The sequence below is a fragment of the Triturus cristatus genome, chromosome 8, assembly GCF_964204655.1.
Source record: "Triturus cristatus chromosome 8, aTriCri1.1, whole genome shotgun sequence".
Classification (NCBI taxonomy): domain Eukaryota; kingdom Metazoa; phylum Chordata; class Amphibia; order Caudata; family Salamandridae; genus Triturus; species Triturus cristatus.
Window position 1 is genome coordinate 1,378,294,862 of NC_140591.1, and position 21,157 is coordinate 1,378,316,018.

Genomic DNA, 21,157 nt, shown 5'->3' on the forward strand with positions numbered 1-21,157 from the left:
CCCCACGCTTTTAATCATCTACATGGCTCCGCTCATCCCCAAAGGACTCAACATTGTGTCATACGTAGACAACACCCAACTCATCCTCTCCCTATCCAACGAACCCAACACAGCCAGACACAATTTCCGAGGAGGCATGGAAGCCGTCGCCAAATGGATGAAAAACAGCTGCCTTCAACTAAACACCAACAAAACGGAAGTACTCATCATGGGCCCACACCCCGAACACCTGGAACGACACCTGGTGGCCCCCCGTTCTCGGAAGTCCGCCCACCCCCACGGACCACGCACGCAACATGGGAATCATCCTGGACTCCAAACTCAAAATGGACCGCCATGTCAAAGCCGTCTCGCAAGACCTTCAAATGGATCCCCCTCTAACACAGAAAGACCGTCACTCATGCCCTGGTCACCAGCAGCCTCGACTACGGCAACGCACTCTACGCCGGAATAAACAAAAATTAAAGATGCAAGCTACAGAACATCCAGAACGCCGCCGCAATACTGGTCCTCAACCTGCCAAGACACTGCCACATCTCCCAGCACCTGCGCACACTCCACTGGCTCCCCATCGAAGCTAGAGTCACCTTCAAGATGCTCACCCATGCTCACAATGCTCTCCATGACACCGGACCATCATACCTGAACAGCCGACTCAAATTCCACGCACCCCAAAGGACCCTACGATCAGCCCAGCTCTCCTAGGCAGTAGTCCCCTGCACCAGAAAGACCATATCAGGCGGCCGCTCCTTCTCCTTCCTCGCGGCCAGAGCCTGGAACGCCCTCCCTCTCCACCTCAGATGGACAACATCTCTCCCCATCTTCGCAAGAAATCTCAAAACCTGGCTCTTCGACAGACCCCCTCCTTGATGGACTGGAACCTGCAAGCGAACAGATGCCAGTGAGACAGAAGTGCTGGACTCTGATGGAAGCTTCAGTAAAAGAAAAACAATGTTAATATTCTGAGCAAATTCATAGAATTTTTCACCACAGCATTTATTTAGGTCCAAGGTAATATGTGCTTGTATGATGACTCATAGGTTTTTTACTGTTTGACATTGTTCAGCATTCTGTTCATCAATTGTGTTTTTTTGCGTTTGACTGAGGACTGGCCATGAGTGTAGGAAGGGTGTAATGGGTCTTAATGCAAACAAAGAGGATGTGAGGATGAGAGCCCTGTGGTTGGGCAGGAAAAGAAAGTCAAATCTGATGCACAGTGGGCCCCTCACATTGCTGTGTCGCTGTATCTGTTACACTACTAACAACTTCGTCCCTGAGACTGGCACCACTCATAACAAACTAGCAGCACTGCGTCGTGCACCATTTAGTTAGTTAATCAGCAGGGAGAGATGCCTTCATCTTTTAATTTAAATAGAAATCATGGTGTTTGATTACCACTTTGAGACAATAGGATTAATTTATGACATATGTCAAGAGTGAGCACAGATATGCAATAATTTTAGTGATGTGACTGTACTATTACAAAACACAACGGTGGGGCAAATTTACAAGACCTTCTCGCCACCAGAACTTCACTTTTAGTGATGTTCTGGTGGCGATACGGGCTTCGCCTTATTAACATAGCAGTGTTAAGCCATTTAACGTGGCTTAACGCTTCCCAGTAAATAAGGCACCCTTTCACGCTACACTTAGTGTGAAAGGGGTGGGCAGTGGGTGTTGCGGTGGGCGCCTTAAGCCAAGAATGCTAACGCCACGCTCCGTCACTTCCTTATACATATGCCCCTTTGCGTTTAATTCAGACTTCAGGATTGCTATAATCCACCACCCAGTGAGAAAACTGGTGCTTGCCTTAACTCCCTCGTTGGACTTGACATCCTTGGCGTGGCGTTCCCCAGCTTTTTGCCTTCCATCCTCCTGTTTTTACTGACTTTGATTTTCCCGGTTTTTGTAGAGACTATAACAGTGACTGCTACCAAAGCCCTCCCGCGTCGAAAGCAGTTTTCCATACATTGCATGCATTTTTAGTGAAAATGAAGATTAGTGACAGTCACATCATGCAGCTTTAGAAAGGCAGCTTTCATCTTGAATCATGCACTCATCCAAACTACGCTTTCAGTCTCAGTCAAACAACAATCTTCACTTGGTGTTTGCGTACTGCCCGTTCATATCTCACCATTACGTTGGATCTAGAAACCCACTAAGCATTGCAAGTAAAGAATGCCTATTTGCCTTAAATTCGAGTCGCACCCGGGCGGCCTTAATCACGTGAGGAATGTGGTACAACTGCAGGCTGTGCATGAAGCCAGTGAAGCCAGGGCCAGGTGCTAAGCACACTTTAAAGGATTCTCTACTCCATTGCTTGTCCATAATTTCCAGCGAGGCAGAACATTAAACCCCACCCACAAGCATAAGTATCATTCAGCTGCAAAAAGCAGCAAAAAATATACACGACAAAAAGAATAATCCGAGGGCCCGAGCTATTCTATTAGGGATGCAACCTGGCTACTGTAATAAATCTAGGATTAACAAGCAACATGCCAAGGGGTCACAAGACTAAGGTCAGAGGTCCCAGATACGACTCCTGGTGACGTCTAAATGACATATATGAATGGCAACTTATAAAGCGCAAAGCTACCTCGGAAGAGGTGTCCTGGCGCTAGCAGACTAGCCAGACTGAGAAGTGCCAACTACTACTGCCCCTTTCTGAAGAGCCAGGTTTTAATAGCTTTTCTGAATTCTGTTTCCAATCCAGCCAACGCGGGGTATGGGCAAGGAGTTACTAAGTTTAGACATCCTAGCTGTGTAGGACCTACCTCCTTGTCGCGAAACGGGGGACAGTGAGAAGGCGTTGCTGATTGGATCTTGGAGTTCGCTCCTGATTATATGGTATGAGCCTTGACCCAAGATAGCCCGGTCATGGTATATGGGTCAACCACTATGTTCGCTGTGCTCAGATAAACAGGTAAGACCAAGGCAGAGGGTTAAGATAGATGTTGAAGAGAGGCAGTGAGATGGTTAAAACTGGTGGAACCCTTGTGTTCAGGTGGCAGGGTTCAAAGGTGTATGTTGGTAGATAGAATACGTATTGTGGTGGGTGAGAAAGCCTCAGTCCATTTCAAAGCTTCGTCCTGAACGCCCACGTTTTAGGGCGATGCAATATGTTGAATGCAGCAGAGAGAGCTAGTAGAACTAATACATTTGTCCCATTGGAGTTAGCCTGTTTTCCGAACTTATCAGTTTTTGAGGCTATGATAAATTATTTCCTTTTCTAAGGGCAAAAGCAAGCATCTTCATTGAAGAGCGTGTTATTGTGTTTGGCAAAAATATAACAACTGAGTGTGTGCCACGTTTTCTATGAATTTGGCCAAGAAGGATGCACTTGCTATTGGTCTGCAGTTCATATGGTCATGTGCACCCACACCAATCATTTACAGAACAGGCTTAAGGAATGAGCAATAAAGTTCTTTTGGCATGGTACCAGTAGTAAGTGAGTTGCTGGTTATTGTCCTTTTGGCCTCTGAGGTGAGTTTGGCAGGCAGATTTCCTTGAAAAGTGCCTTAAGCTACTGGGTCAGCTGTGGATCCAGATATTTTGCCTGTTTGCCAATTTAAGTTTAGGCCCAAACAGGTAATGTGGAAAAGCCTTCCATGCTACACCAAATTAAATAGATCACCAGCAAATCATCTATTAGTATGACTCATAATAGGAAACTATTTTTTGTGATAAAACTCTTCCCTTTGTAGTACAAACACAAAATCAATCCCATTCTTGCTTAAGGGAGCCTAACAGGGAGAATAAAGGAAGAAGAAGAAGGGAGACACAGGTTCAGGAAAGATAGTCAGCAAATCAACAACTAAAGGATCACCTCTTGTAAGGTATCATCGGTAAGCTATCTAACCTGGAGAAGAAGCCACCACCCACCTTGGCCACCCCGACCCTCCATTCATCTAACAAACCATCCACTCGCATAAACATGGCAACATTGGTATTATCTGTCAACAAAGTCCTACATCTCAAGAAAAGCCGAAGCAGCATCCACTTGCATAAACATTTACTTCTTTCCTTGGTGCTCCACAATTGATCTTGCATGGAATCACTCCAACGCCTCCACTCCAATAGATAACAGTGCTTATGTACCTCCATGGGGGACCTCTTCCTGGAGAGGGACATAGGATTAACTCATAACATCACAACTTCTAATGTTACTGCTGCCAGGATTTCCCCTCTCCAGGTCATGGATGATATTAGGTATTTAAAGGTTTGTACCAGAAAAGGAAAGTTGGCATTTTCGGTGCTTCCTGATATTTGATGCTTGGTTCGAAGGTTTCTTTGAGTTCGTAATAGTGTTAGTTCTTTGCAGGAAGCGAGAGGCCAATACATTACAAAAATCTTAAGAGGGGGTAGTTTCACGTAAGCAAACAGAGAGGTTCTTGACTCTGAAATCATTCTGAAGACCTCCTTTGCCAGGCATGATGTTAAGCTATCTGTCTTCCCCGATATCACTAAGGATGACCTTTGCACCTACTGTCCAAAGTTAGGCCAGGCTCCCACGATAAAATCCGCCCGCCGAGAAGTTTTAAAATGGTCTTTTTACATTGCCCTGAGATAGCTACTTCCCTTCTCTATCACTGCCTCGCTCAAGGCACAGTACCTAATACTTTCAAGGAGTCTATAGCGGTCCCACTCCAAAAGAAAATGGGTGAGGACTGACTTACCTTGAAAAATTATTGGCCAATTTCATTTTTACCTTTTTTGGCGAAAATGCCGGAGGCACATGTTGTCAGGTGCCTCTGCTCTTTCTTAGAGGAGTCCAACTTTTTTGACCCTCTTGAGGCAGGCTTCCGGCCAACTCACTCAACGCAAGCAGTCATCCTTTCAGTCATTGACGATATGTGGGTGGAGTCTGACAGAGGCACCACAAGCATTAGTCCTTCTCAAGCTTTCGATCGACTGTATTAAACCCGTAGGTCTTCAGGAATCAGCGCTGGTCTGGTTCACATCCTTTTTAAAGGATAGCACAACATCTGTCCTTCTAGACTGAGGTCTATTTAGAAGAACTTGCTTACAATTCTCTCATTCAAGAAGAAGAGATTAGGCGGCTCCAGATTTTCTGTTCTGGCGCCTTGCATCTGGAACTCCTCCCTCCAGAGACCAGATCCACCTTTAATGATATGCATTTCCGGAACCTCCTGACGGCATGGCTAGTCAGACAAGCTTATGATTAAGCCATTGCAAGCTGTACGTTGTCCTCTGTTTCTCAGCGTCATGGGACCTCTCCAGTGAACGAGCGCTTTATAAATTTAGTTCATTTTTTTGTTGTTGAAATCATTCTGAAGATCTTCTTTGCTAACCATGATTCAAAGGAAAAGGAAAAAAACATGTGAGTACTACTTCTTTTTCTTCAGGACCTTTGCTCTGAAGATATTTCCTGGTGTGTGCTTTGAATTTGGTCTCTTGGTTTTATTTTTTTCACAAAATACACTCAAGTGCTCTGTTGATGGGTTGCAGGGATGCAAATTCTTTGATAAACCATGTAGAACTGTTGCTTCCAGTCGTATGAAGCTCTCTGAAGGTGGTATTAACAGAGTGAAGATGGTTTCCAGGGACTCCAGGGTATTCTCCTTCTAAGCTCAGACTTGTATTCTTGGACCAGGTGTAAATTTGGTACTGTGGCTTTTGGTTACTGTGATTTTGAAGGAGATTGCAAGGCGGTCACTCCATGGAAAGGTCAGAGGTTTGGACGTTATTCTGTTGCTGGTGATGAGTAAAGATTCTGTTCAAGGTGTGTCTGTTAGAATGGTGGAAAAATGAAACGGATGACGGAACCTAGTGAGTACAGGCGCTCACCCTTTTATCAGTATAGTATTATGATAGAGATATCTGGTAGGTGCTCAAGGGGAGAGGGGTCATCCACCCTTCTCAATAATGTCTGTTAGAATGGGTTGGGGTTGGCATGGTGTGGGTTTCTGAACCCAAAAAAGTCTTGAGAGTAGGACTCGTATGAGCTGTCAATCCGATTTTGGAGCTTGGTGTTGAAGTCACCCTCGATATTCAGATTGGGGTGGTTTGCGGTGAGAGTGCAAATGAGCCACAGCAGGTTGTTGAGGAAATGGTGCTGTGGGAGGGAGAATTGTAAATTAGTAAGGAGAAAGATGTGCCATTGGGGGAATGAGCTGCATTTGCTTTTGCTTCTGTGTGCGTGGGGCACTCTGATGACAACAATCCACCACTGTGCTCCAAACATGTCTGAAGCAGATAAAACCACGTGCCTATGTCCTCCTGACCAACATCATGACTGTCAGCCTTTTGATAATGTCCACGAAACCAGCAGCATTTGATATGGTAACACATTTGCTGATGATTAAATCATTGAAGTTGTGTTTTTCTCTCTTGCAATGTTTCGGATCAAGTCTATTATTAATGTGTAAACTGGTAATGCCCTCCAAGAAAAGAACACAGCTCGAAGTACATATGGCGCGCTGAAGGGATGTATTAATCGTGTTCAGCAACACATTGGAAAATTGAATGGATTAATTAAACAATTCGATGAAAAGGATACTTTTTATGAAATTCTGATAAATAAATGTAATGATTATGGATGTATTTATGATTGCTGTGACCAAGTGCGATGTGATAGATGCAAAGATAGCAGACTGTGCAAAAATATGTTATTTCAATGTTAGTGGAAGCAGCATCACACACAAGCATCGGCTAATTATTAAACAATGTCTTGAGAAAATTGTACATTTAATTTAAAAAATAGGCGAGCAGGCCAGTTATCAACACTGAAGCATTTGAGCCACACCATGAACGCGACACCCAGCACAAGACGAGTGAATGTGCGAGCAGCTGTGGAGTGTCAGAGAGAATGTCCTGTACTTCCATCCGCCCGCACCTGCCCCATAAACACGATACCAGAGTTTTCCAGGTTTATATTTTACAAGAGGTCAGAATTAGTTGAGGGACAAGAGCCGTGGCAATACTTCATACGTTAAATATTCCTTTTTTCAAGGGGAAATTGGATTTCATACAAACCCTTTAAATCAGAAATCCTTGTCTACACACGGTAATGCTGGGTCTCTCTGGGATGGCGTGAAAAGCACATTATTTCCCAAAAGGTATTTATAAATCCGCTATGCACTAACTCCACTCAGTGACACTACAAGTGTGGGATTCCACCAGCTCTCTGGCATCCATGAAAGGTGGAGTGGTCATTAGATCCATCCCTCATAGAGTGATCCACACCTGGTTATATGTCAAGAGCTGATACGTCTTTGATAAAATGAAGTCAGTTGATCAGTCGCTGAAAATGGTGGCAGGCTTATGCCCCTAACTACGCCTGTGGCCCCTTCCTTTCCCACCTGTCATGGACACTGATGGAGTTTGGGAACACAAGAGTGGTGTTTGACAGGAATTGGAATCTGATGATCGACCCGATCATTGTTTACAGAAGATCACCCGACAGCGACAATGCCCACTGCAGAGTGCTCCTGGCAAATGTAATCTCTGTCCACGGCCTCACAAAAGCGTAGTGCCTGACGCACACAAACGATGAGGGGCATACCTTTCATTCCCACATGCACGACATATCCTCCAGGATTCATGGCTTCACTGTTATACCAGCAGTGTGTGACTCCCATATACTGCCTGGGGGTACTTTCTGAATATTGCCCAATTTCCCTCATTCTCCAGTTGTGGCACCCCTCGCCACTCCACAGACTTTGGAAAATGCAGATTTCCATCTACAAATCATAGGAGGAAAAAAGTCTGCACCTCGCACACGCAAAGACCTGTAATGTAGTGAATAAGCAAATAGTAACGTCACCCCAAATATTGTGGACGGTGGGGAAGGCAACCTGAGGGGCTTAGTGATGAGGGACAGTGCGAATAAAAGGAAATGGTCCGAGTCCCAGGTTCCAGTCCAAGAGCTAGCACATTGAGGCTGCTATAAAAAAAACACTTTTGGTATAACACAACCCCTCCCAATTTCTATGCCTAGAGGTGGAGAAATCGGCCCTTAACACACACTATGTGAATATAGCAGGAAAGTCACTAATGAAAATGAAATGGTGCCACTATGAACATGGGGAAAAGGCGGGACAGCTCATTAGATATCGGCTCCGTCAGGGAGAGAAGCGCAGTTAGTCATCCTTAATTAAACTTGATGCACAGGAAGACTTTCTTATGCCTCCTGAGGACATTGATGAGGTATTTGCCTGTTACAATGAATTTCTCTACTCAACCTCAGATACCATCAACCACGTGGCAGAGGATTGATTCTGCTTCCTTGCTTGTCATCCAAAGATAGGAGCCCCTCAGTAGGCGACATTACTTTAGAGGAAATAGAGAATGTCATGCAAATCACCCTGGGCAAATGGTTTCCCTCAGGAGTTTTATAAAACATGCATACCCCAAGTTGCACTTATGTAGCCTTATGGCTAGAGTGGCCGACCTCGAAGCTGGGGAACCGGGTTCGAGTCTTGGCAATGACACTCAAATTCCTGTCATTCTGGGCAAATCACTTAATCTCCCCGTGCCTAACAAAAATGAATGTGTCCATCTGTAACGAAACTGGTGCTCATGTAAAGCGCTCTGATACCCGCTGTCTCAGGTCTAGTTTGTGCTATATAAAACTCTAACAAACAAAAAAAAAGAAGCAGAGACATCACACACCCTTGGAGTAATCTCCAAGGCCATTATCTCTTTATCACTGAAGGAGGGTAAGGATTTAATTGAATGTGGAACTTACAGGCCCATATCCCTCATCAACATGGGTAATAGAATCCTAGCCAAAATCCTGGCAGCTCGGTTTAATAAAGTTATATCATCTCTAATATACTCCTCCCAGGTCGGATTCCTCCTGGGACGAACATCAAGCAACCACATGCGCATATCGGCACATCTGTTGCAGCCTTCCAAGGACTTGGACTGGGAAATGCTAGCCATCTTCGTGGACATGGGAAAAGGCCTTCGACCAGGTCAACTGGTCCTACCTGCAGAAGGCTATGGACAGCTTTGGGGCAACAGTTTGTCGCCAAGGTATGGTGGTGATATCAGTTCCCAGATGCTCAGCTAAACTGTGGCAGGTTCCTCTCACCCACTATTCAGATATTACCGGATACGGAACAGGGCTTTCCCCTATCCCTGCTCCCCTTTCTTCTAGTCTTGGAGCCATTGGCGATGGCTATACAGCTCTCCACCCATGGGATCTCGTATCAGTCAACTACAGTTAAGTCTTTTTTATACACAATATACAAAAGGGAGTGCTTAGGCAGTCCAATGATTTTCCTGAAAGTTCACTTAATCATATAATAATCCAGATAATTCAAACATATGAAGTCTTTTTATAGATCCAATATAATGAGGAGCCATGATATGATATTCCCAAAAATATTTTCTTTATTCTTTACAACATCAAAATGCAGTCCAGCCAACACATTTCAACCTGACAAGGGACTTCATTAGGGTTTAGAGATTTCGTAGTGTTTTTGTGGGCAAGTGTAAGCCACACAGAAGAAGATGGGGCTAAATGGTTGTATCACTCAAGGTTCATTAAAAATTCCTTATTGATTCTTCCTGGATAACTCTAGACCAGAGAAGGGAGAAGGATGAATATCTGTATCCAAAATGTTGGAACTGCCAGGTTAAGCAGAAAGACATGGCAACCCATCTACACAAAGTCTTCTCATAATGGAATTAAGCTTTTATTCACAGACGATGTCCTTCTGACAGTTCCAGAACCAGGGCATCCCAGTCTGCCTTCATTGACCTCTTGGGTGCTTTTTTCCAATTTTCGGGTTACAAAGTGAGTTGGGGCTAATATGAGGTAATGACAATGTCTTGTGTGATGACGAGGCCATAAATCGATGGATTCCATTTTCGATGGGTTGCACAACAGATGAAATATGTGGGCATCCTCTTCAATAGGGCCATGTCCAAAATTGAAGAGGATAATATTCTTCTCCTAATGGCAAATACATCTAGTTGCTTTGACAGGTGGTCAGGTCTTGAATTGCAAAGATATTTATTCTCTGTGCCTAGTACCACCAGGAATTCCCCTCCTACTATGTCAAATCTAATGTGGTCTACAGTCACAGTAATCTTTTCTTTTTGGCCCATACTCATGCTGTCACATTTGCTTTCTTCTTTGTCATCACAACTTTGAGCAAACCGCTATCTTATCGACCGTCACGCTCCACGCTCACCTGATCTGACAAGGAATGCCTTAAAATAACTGAAAAGAATTCAAGCAATTGCCATTTGTGAGGCTGCTCACTTGGAAAAACTTGACAATGTTCCTGAGGCAAGGACACAGCTTTATTGGCTTTCTGTGGCCCAACAAGTTATGTTAAAGGTCTACCATGTTGCTGAGAAATCCTTCCTGCATGGCTGTTCTTCTATTTATTGCACTCCATGGGCCTTTGCTCCAGTGCCAAGCTTCATCTCAATGTTCTGCATTTTAAACAACCCCATCTCGGGGGAAATTTCACTTATTTAGGACCTATATCTTTGAACAATTAACCACTCACACTTAGACACATCCATGGTCATCTGATTTTCAGTAAAGCATTACAAGCATTCCTTTCTCACTCAGGGTTTCTAATTGTCGCTTCCTGCACTGTGCCCCCATATATTCCAAGGGTGCCCTGTTGGTTGGACGATTGTTCTCAAGAAATGCTAGAATTAATCAATGCATGAATAATCAAGTAATCAAAAGGTAATGAATGCAAAGGTGAGCCTGTGGTAAAACTTATCTATACAGACTGACTCCTACGTGGTTCGTGACTGGTCAGAAGCTTCGGCGTTTAGTTGCACAGACATAACTGGACTGGTGATGGATTTCCAGGTATGAACTGAGATCTGAGAACTATATATTGAGTAACTGTTGAAGGGCCAGGTGAAGTATCATAGTGAATGACGCAATTAGGAATCAGTACCTCAATACAAATGATTAATCAGTGGTACATCCATCGCTATCCTTTGGTCCCTAGAATAGCTGGTCAAAATGCAAGAAATCCATGCTGGAAATGCTGTAGATTGGAAGATATGAGTGATATAACCAAAAACTATTGCCCCTTAATAGATTGAGCAAATTACTACTTGTCACCAGGTCACAAACTAAGGTGGTTGTAAAACCATTAAGGGGCGACCAGTGGTGTAGAGGATGAAATAAAAGAAGAAATACATGTATAATCAGAAGTAGTATTTTTTTTCAAAAAAAATGTCATTTATTTAATGTTTTTTGCTACTGATCTGAGACCTAACAACAAATATAGCAATACGTGTGTGTGTAATTTCCATTAAATGCCTAGGACACGAATGAATAATATACCTATGTAATAAACATGATATCATCCCTGAAAGGTGAAGTCCTTCAGATTACACTCCCATAGTACCAATAAGTTAGAGTAAGTATTATGCTTGTATCAGAGTTTCACTGCATGCCTAATACATACCTATGTGAATCCTGGGAGGAAGACCCATCTCAAATTTTTAGTTAACAACATTTTTCACTTCTCAGTACCATAGGAATTATGCAAAAAAATGATGGGGCAGAAGGCCCTTCACCTTTCAGCATGTATCCCTCGTAGTATCGTAAATGCTTCCAGAAAGGCGTGATAATAGCGATTAAGAAACAATGAGTGGTATTTGAGGCATGGGGGAGGGGGTGTTTGACGGCGCTTCAAACATTGGGAACCTATTACCTGAAGAGGATCTTCTCCTTAAATGTTTCTCAGAAGGTTGTCTCCTCTCCTTGGCATTGTTTTTAAGGTTCTGAAAGATATTCCATCTAATGATCTGGAGGAGATTCGGTGGATCACTTGACCTGTAAGATTCCGTCTATGGTAGCAATTACCTACCGTACTTATATGAGAGCACGTGATGCACTAACTTCCAAGTTTTCCTGCCTCAGAGTACATTTAGAATCTTTTACTCTCTGGCATGGTCCATATTTTCTTCCCAAAATGTGCTCCTCTTTTATTTAAACCTTTTAATTGTTCTTCCTGCCTGCTGTTTGGGCGCTTCCTATGAGGGTAACATGGATCTGTTTCAGCAGAATGCCGGTAGGGATGCATTAGTTTGTTTTCATTGAGCTTCTTTCAGGAAATGTAATAATCACTTTCTGAATTTTAGTTTGGCCAGCTTGAAATCAGATGGATGGATTTAGATACCGACATGTGAATGACTCCGAGCAATATGGGGAAAATCCTTCTTCTGTTGTTCAGAGTTGTTCATCTACATGCACGGGGCAGCCTCATGGGCAGAGTCAGGGGGCATTTTTGTTGTGTACATCTAGAGGCAACATCATGAGCATCATCATCACCATTAGGTACCCTATAAGCTGTAGGCGTGGACGTTCTGTGGCTCTGGTGGGGTTGGCTTTTTGGCAGTCACATTGAGGTACTCTGATAATAGCATTTCCATTAAACACATTGGTGTTGCATGGAATAGCTGGTGGCTTATCTCTGTATCCTATACTTTAATTTTCTCTGCAAAAATAGGTGATATGAAGTGGAAGATGATGAGGTGTTAATGCTTTGATTTTATATCTCAATCACCATTGTACTTTACCTTCTCCCCTTCAGCAGATTACTTCCAATGTCAATGGGGAAAAAGGATTACCATTAATAATCAAAGATCTGAAAGTTTCCCAGTGACAAAGAAAAGTTTAACTTCTTGATAGGAAGACAAGTCAGCTCTTCTTTAAGAGCATTCACTTTTAGTCGCTTTGTGATAGAAACGGTAGAGCACTATGTCTTAGACTACCCATACAATTTTTTACCTATTAGAGTGACATCTATACTCCATTACACTACAGAAACTGCCTCCAGCCCTGACAATTTCACCTGTAACCCATGTATTTTTGGTGTGTTCGTCTAATTACTTCAATCGAAGCAAAGCAAGACTACAAAGCCCAGAATGCACTAGGCTATGACACATAAGTCTAGAACTGGAAATAGTGTCTGTATTGACCTGGAGGGAGGTGGCTTACCTATCCCATCATAAACTACTCTAATCTGTCTTAAAATGCCCTCATGTCTATGAGTTTAGCATGTTTAGGATTTTAGTGAAGAGGGAGTTCGGGTGAGCTACTACAAGTAATCGGAACCCTGCTGAGAACGTATATAAAGACACATTTATCAATATTTTTTTATCATAGTCTCTTGGTGTCGAAGATGTCGATTGTGTCACTTTGCTTTTGAAAATGAGTATATTGAAAGCTAATTGAAATTAAAATCAGTGGAACAAATAAAAGCTCGCAGTTTTCTGGGTAAACTGTTTTTACACATAAAACATAAAGGCAAATGGAAAGCAACGGGGTCCCCTGTCTACTTTTTAAAATAAATAATGAAGAAATGGAACACTGGTCTCTACATTAGCTGTCCAAGCTGTGCTTAAGACTTCCAGTTGTATTACTGTATAGATTGACAGTGGAAACAGTGTATTAAGCATTGTCAAAGTCAAGAGATGTTTTTGGGTTTGACAATGCTTTTTTCCGATGCTGTACAGCATTAGAAAAAGAGTAAGGCCCAGCAAGATGTATATATGCACATGTGTCATCACACATGCACATGTACCTGTCATAATGCTATAGTGGCACTGGCATGATGACGTTTACGCCATGGCAAGAATGGAAATCAAAATCAGCCCTGGCAACAATCTTCACACCGCCTCAAAACTGCAGAAGGAGACAACTACAATGGGGCCAATGGTGGGCATTTGTGGGTCCATTCTGCGTTTCTGAAAGCAGCCCTCTAGCCTGCAGCCCACGGAAAAAATATTAGAGTGATAGAATGCCCTGGTACACGTTTGCATGCGCCATGCATGTCTTGTAATGCTGCAGGGGTGTGTGTGTGTGTCTGTGTGTGTGTGTGTGTGTGTGTGTGTGTGTGTGTGCGTGTACGTGTGTGTGTGTGTGTTGGTATACAGATAAAATTCACTGATTGGGGAGGGGTGGCAAAGCAGTGGATAAGCTCGCGGGAGAGCACTGAGGGAGCACAGGCGAGCGACGTTGGGGAGAAGTAGCACATGAGAGAGAGAGCAAGAAAAACATGCATTTCAATTAGTGCTGAAAGAGAAAGAAAATATAGTTCCCTGAAAGGATACATGTCATCTACTCAAAAGTATGTTAAAGAAGCTACGCTCTATGAGTGATAAAAACCACAGTAGGATGCAAGAAAGTCATCAAATAAGAATCAAGCAAATTAGATTGACGAGAAGGCCAACCAATGAATAACAATGGGCGGGCCCAAAAACCACTCTAAGTAGTGGTATTGTACACAATAGGTCATTGCCAACAGCCAGCAAAGAGATCTCAGTAGACCAGACTTAAAACTGTGGTGTATTTGAGTACATTGTGGCTCTGCAGTTATTTTAGTCTTCTACTTAAATACTCTTCACTGCGATGAAAGGGACCAACACATTTACTTTAATCAGGATGCCTGCGTGGCTTCTCTAGTCTTAAAGGAAGGTTGACTGAAAGGTATTTGTATCTCCGAATGTAATCTCTAATAGTATCTTCTTGTGATCCTAAAATGTACTGTATGTATCACTGGTTTTGCACAGGATTACCCTGCCTTCTGACTCCCATGACCAGTTCTTTGTATTCAGGTGTGCAGTGAGAAGTTTTCACTGGTGTAGGAGGCTTCATTTTCCTTTACTTTTAATCTGGAGACTTTCGCTTGAGCACTAACATTTGCAGTGCTTGCATTTGCATTTAAGTGACATTTTGATTTAATAAACATCACAATGTGTATTTATTGCGATAAAACAACATGTATTGTAGAACCAAAAATAAAGGCATCTGAGAGTTTACATTTTTCATATAAATATACGTGCAAAAATACCAGGTGCAACTTTGTATTTTTAATGACCACAGAAATGCGGATAAATACCAAAAAAATGAGAAAAATAGAAATGCAGACGGAACTATTAAAAACATAAATGCTATAAAAACCTGAAACCTGAGGTAAAATATATGTATTCTATGGGGAGTGGTTTTTAGAGTGCCATAGAGCGAAAGAGTCACACCAGCAGCATAACAGATTGCAAAACACAAATAAAATCATCTAATTGATAGCAGATAACCTAACTGGAAGAGATAATTAATCTAAAGAAAAATATTTATTTTCAGGAAGAAAATGAACCTTATGTTCATCCTTGGGAATAACTCTGTGTACAGTTCTGTACCGAGAAGAGTTTGTGAAAGGATAATTGGGCCAGTGACCCTAAGACTCAACTGTCAGGTTCTAAGCTGGCCCCTGTAGCACATGTGTTTCACACATGTTTGTCCTACGGGCAATACTTTGCTGATCTATATTACTGAGTGTAAAAGCTTGTGGTTATGGCAGACTCAGCAGTACCGTTCCAAATGTTCGTAATATTTTTTTCATGCGATGCTTTATTAGCATAAATAAAGGACGAGATTTCCTTTCTGAAACCCTACAAACCAGATTTTAATTGTGTGACTGTTACTTTTCAATAAAAATGTGCAAGATTTTTCCAATTTGAGCCATAATGCATATATTTTGCCGTCAATGTATATGTCATACATACCATGCACCTTAGCAAGAATTCCCCCATTGACAATGTATGTTTTTTAATAGTTAATTTTCTAATACTTGCTGTTTCAGTGGAATGTAATATGCTGCTAACATTAGCCGTGACAAATTTATACATGATCGTCGTTATTTTTGCAGCCCTGTTGTGGATACAAGTGTATTTAAAATATTTTTCAATTACTTCCTCCCCTATTAAATATATTTATTCAGTAAAGACACACATGTTGATTATTCAAATTAGAGTGCAATGAGGTGTATATTTTGTCAGTTGAAGTATTGCTTTGTCTGTGTGTGTGTTTTCTGTGTGTGTTTGCAGAAATAGGATTGTGTAGCAAAAACTGCAAATTGCATATATTAAATATCAATTCACAAATAGAGATCTCCACATAGCTAGTCACTAAATGCTTGTCCAAAGCATTTTTCATCACTTGCAAACAGTTGAAAAATGGGGAAAAGCCGTCACAAAGCGCCATGAATTGAAAGCAAATGGTAAATAAGTACAAACCATAAAAAAGACCCAAAAGGAAACTCAAACTTTCACAATGGCGACCCTCTAGAGACCATTGTTAGAAATGTGCGTCTCTAGTTTGCAGTAGCCTGCACCCTGCCCAAGTAGGGATTCTTCCTTCTAGTCAGGATAAAAGAGCTACACACCCAGAAAACCCCTTTTCACCCCCTTGGTAGCTTGGCACGAGAAGTCAGGCTTATCTGAGAGGCGATGTGTAAAGTATTTGTACCACACACACAGTAACACAGTGAAAACACAACAAATGGACACCACACCAGTTTAGAAACATAGACAATCTTTATCTAAACCAACCAAGACCAAAACGACAAAAATCCAACATACAGAACTCAAAACATCACTTTTAAAAGGTTTAAGCAATGTTGTCCATAGAACTCTATGGGTGCATTGATTTCAGTGCAAAGTAACTTTGATGCAGCAAAATCCAAGTTGAGAAACAGCCGCAGAAAAAAGAAGTGTCAGAAAACATAGGGATGCGCCAGTTCTTGAGTCCTTGGGGAAGCGAGGTGTCAGTTCCAGACTGTGCGAAGAAGCAATGCGTTGAAATCCAGACAATTTTGATCTGTGAGTGATACGGTGGAAAACTTGGCACACAGGTGCGATGCGCTGGAGTCGAGGCGGTGGCAAACCAGGCGCTGTGTCGATTCTTGCAGGCGAGTGACTCATCGATTCAGCCGCACAGCAGGGCCTACGCCGAAGTCGGAGCAGGGGTCTCAGTCATCGGAGACTCAGTGCTCTGGACTCAGGCTGCGGTGGTACTTTCAGCCGCCGACCGGTGCTGCGCCAATTTCTTTGACCGCTCGGCGGCGGTGCCTGGAAACGTCTCCTACACAGCGGTGCTACATCAGAAAAGCAGCCGCTAGAAGGAATATGAGTCGATTTTTGATTCTTGAAGCAGCAAACAACCTCCAAGGGCCCAGAACTGGAGTTGGCACCACAAGGCAGGTCAGAACTCCCAGCAGTGAAGTTTAGGGAAGCTGTAGGTGAAGTATTTGATGGCCCTGAGACTTCCAACAGGAGGCAAGCACACACCAGCCCTAGGAGAACCTTGAAACAGCTGGTTTCAGAAAGCACAAGTCCAGTTCTTTCACTGTCCACAGACAGAAGCAGCAACTGCAAGTCAACCCAGCAAAGCAACACACAGCAAAGGGGCAGTACTCCTTCTGACAGCTCTTCAGCTCTTCTTCTTTGCAGAGTCCTCAGTCCAGAAGTGTTCTCAAAGTGTCCAATACTTATACCCGTTTTGGTCTTTAAAGTAGGCATACTTCAAAGAGAAGTCTTTGTTGTTCACAAGATCCTGCCTTGCCAGGCCTTGGCTCCAGACACACTACAGGGGAGTGAAGACAGCCCTATTTAGGTGTAAGGGACAACACCTCCCACCACTCTAACTCAGGAAGACCCATCAGCCTGGTGATGGGCCATCAGGATATGCGGGGCACACCTCAGCTCCCTTTGTGTGACTGTCTAGAGTGAATGCACTTGTCAGTCTAAAACAGACATTGATTCCACAGGCAGGCAGAGACCCTAAATGGTAAAGCAAGAAAATGCCCACTTTCTAAAAGTGGCATTTTCAAACTCACAATCTAATATACTATACACCATAAGATGTATTTTGAAATTCTGAGTTCAGAGAGCCAAAACTCAAAATCTCTATCTCTTCCCAATTGAAAGTTATTTTTTGCAACAGAAAAAACAGTATTTCACTATCAGTACATGTAAAACACACCAGTACATATCCTACCTTTCACACAAACTGCGCCCTGCCTATGGAACTACCTTGGGCCTACGCTAGGGGTGCCTTACATGTAGTAAAAGGGCAGGGTTGGGACCTGGCAAGTGGGGGCACTTGCCAGGTAGACATGGCAGTTTAAACCTACACCCACGAACACTGCAGTGGCAGGTGTGGGACATGTTTGCAGGGCTACTCATGGGGTGGCACAATCAGTGCTGCAGGTCCACTAGCAGCATTTTATTTACAGGGCCTGGGCACACACAGAGCACTTTGCTAGGGACTTACCCGGAAACCAATCACCATTACAATTTACACAGGGCGCATATGCACTTTAGCACTGGTAAAGTGCCCAGAGTCCTAAAACCAACAAAAACAAGTCCGAAAAATTAGGAGGAAGAAGGCAAAAAGTTTGGGGATAACCCTGCAAAAAGGGCCCTCTCCAACTCTCATGAGGCAACAGATGACCAATTTATAGGAGAATTAGGAGATTATAGAATGCTTAACCATCTCTGGTCATTGTGAGGAGGAAATATATGTGGTTAAGGACACAGTGATTAGGTCATTTTATTCCTACTCAATGAGCTGCAGCCTCTGTTAGGCAGATAATTACAGTGCAGTCAGGCAATTCTTCCACATGTGTAGGCACTACACCCTCTTGCCTCTAGATTTACCATTCAGAATTGATGTGGCTAATAGTACATCCCGGTAAACAGACATAATATCGAATTCAAAATATCGGTAGGACAGAATATCGAGTTTTTAATATAGAATGGACAGAATATCGAATTGACAAAATATAGTGGTGAAGAATATCGAAAATCAGGTAAGAAATAAAATATCGATTTAAATAATATAGAAGTAAGTAATATTGACAGTCATAATATAGTATAAATTTTGGAATGTATGTTTGAATATTTTTAAAGTAATGAATTGTATGTTATTTAATTGTTGTGTAATTTAATTCCGTAGCGGGTTGTGGGTTTATAGGGGATTAGGGTGGGAAGTAATTTAATTATAGTACATTAAATAATAATATTTAGGAATTATTAATTATTTTTAATTTAATTTTGCGTTTTACTTCTGTATCGGGTTGTGGGTTTATAGGGGAATAGGGTGGGAAGTAATTTAATTGTTATTAGGTAATTATTAATTGGTATTGAAAATTAAATGCTTGTTGATTAATTATTAATTGGTAAATAATTTGTATTAATTGGTAATTAATTTGTATTAATTGTTTAATTGATAATTATGTTAATTGCATTAATTTATTATTTGTAGTGGGTTGTGGGTTTATAGGGGAATATGGTGGGAATTAATTTAATTTTAAATAATTAATTTTTGTATATTGCCAATTAATTTATTCGTAATTAATTATTAATTGGTATTAATTGTATTTATTAATTTTTGGAATTGAAAATTAATTGGTTGTTAATTAATTATTAATAGGCAATAATAAAACAAAATATAGGTATTTATAATTGATTAATTATTAAATATTGTATGATTGGTAATTAATTTTAATATTTTTATTTGGTATTAATAATTTATTTATTTTTAATAAAATATTAAATTATTATTTTCCCTACCATTGCACTCACTGGAGTGGGAATAATAATTTTTACCCCTTCGCTATCCAACGCTTTCCCTACTGTTGGACTCTTTGGAGTGGGAATAGTAATTTTTACCCTCCCGCTATCCAATGCTTTCCCTACTGTTGCACTCTTTGGAGTGGGAATAGTAATTTTTACCCCTACGCTATCCAACGCTTACCCTACAGTTGCACTCACTGGAGTGGGAGTAGTAATTTTTACCCCTACGCTATCCAATGCTTTCCCTACTGTTGCACTGTTTGGAGTGGGAATAGTAATTTTTACCCCTACGCTATCCAACGCTTTCCCTACTGTTGCACTCTCTGGAGTGGGAATAGTAATTTTTACCCCTACGCTATCCAACGCTTTTCCTACTGTTGCACTCTTTGGAGTGGGAATAGTAATTTTTACCCCTACGCCATCTGACGTTTTCCCTACTGTTGTACTCACTGGAGTGGGAATAGTAAATTTTGCCCTCCCGCTATCCAACGCTTTCCCTACTGTTGCACTCTCTGAAGTGGGAATAGTAATTTTTACCCCTACGCTATCCAACGCTTTCCCTACTGTTGCACTCTCTGGAGTGGGAATAGTAATTTTTACCCCTACGCTATCCAATGCTTTCCCTACTGTTGAACTCACTGGAGTGGGAATAGTAAATTTTACCCTCCCACTATCCAACGCTTTCCCTACTGTTGCACTCTCTGGAGTGTGAATATTAATTTTTACCCCTACGCTATCCAATGCTTTCCCTATTATTACACTGTCTGGAGTGGGAATACTAATTTTTACCCTCCCGCTATCCAACGCTTTCCCTACTGTTGCACTCTCTGGAGTGGGAATAGTAATTTTTACCCTCCCGCTATCCAACGTTTTCCCTACTATTGCACTTACTGGAGTGGTAATAGTAAATTTTACCCGCCCGCTATCCTACGCAAAAAATATTGCATTTTTTAAATAAATATTACGTTAATATATATGTATTATTATTTTGTTTTTACTTACATTAATTATTTATTAATTTTAAAGTAATTTAAGTATTTTTAAGTATGTTTCAGTTAATTATATGTTTTATTTAATTAATTTTACATTAATTTTAAGACATTTAAAAAAATTCGATATTGTGACTAACTATATTTTTTACAACGATGTTTAGGATTCTATATTTTTGTACTTACCTGTTTGGAGATAGGGCTTCGATATTTTGGCATTCTATATTTTTCCTTCGATATTTTGGCAAGTCGATATTCTTCTTATCGATATTTCGTCAGTGATCCGTACATCCCACAGGAGACTATTTAGAGTATTTAGAAATTTGCTAGATGGATTGTTAACCAGTTTTAAACATTCATCTATTTCCCACCACCCTAAAGAAGTGCAGTGCACAAGGATTACATTTTATAGGATCTGCTATTTCCCTAATGTCAAAGCGTGAATGAATGGAACCCACATTTTGCTGTAAAACTCCTCAGACTTAGGTGCCGATTCCGACCCGTTAAAAATATTCCCCGTACGAATCGTATCCGGATATTTTTACGTACGAATCGTACAAGTCCCGTACAAACTGGCAAGTACGATTCGTATGTAAAAAAATCCATACGAATCGCATTGGGAAAATTTCTCGACACGTCCTCGGGTCGGAAAAAGTGTCCGACACGTCCCCGGACAGTTTTACGTACGAATCGGGAAACTGAAGTCCGAGCGTGCAAGTACAATCCGTCCCGTCCGTCCGAATGCACAACCGTATGGAAAAAACACAGTACGGTGTGAACTCCCATAGCAACCATGG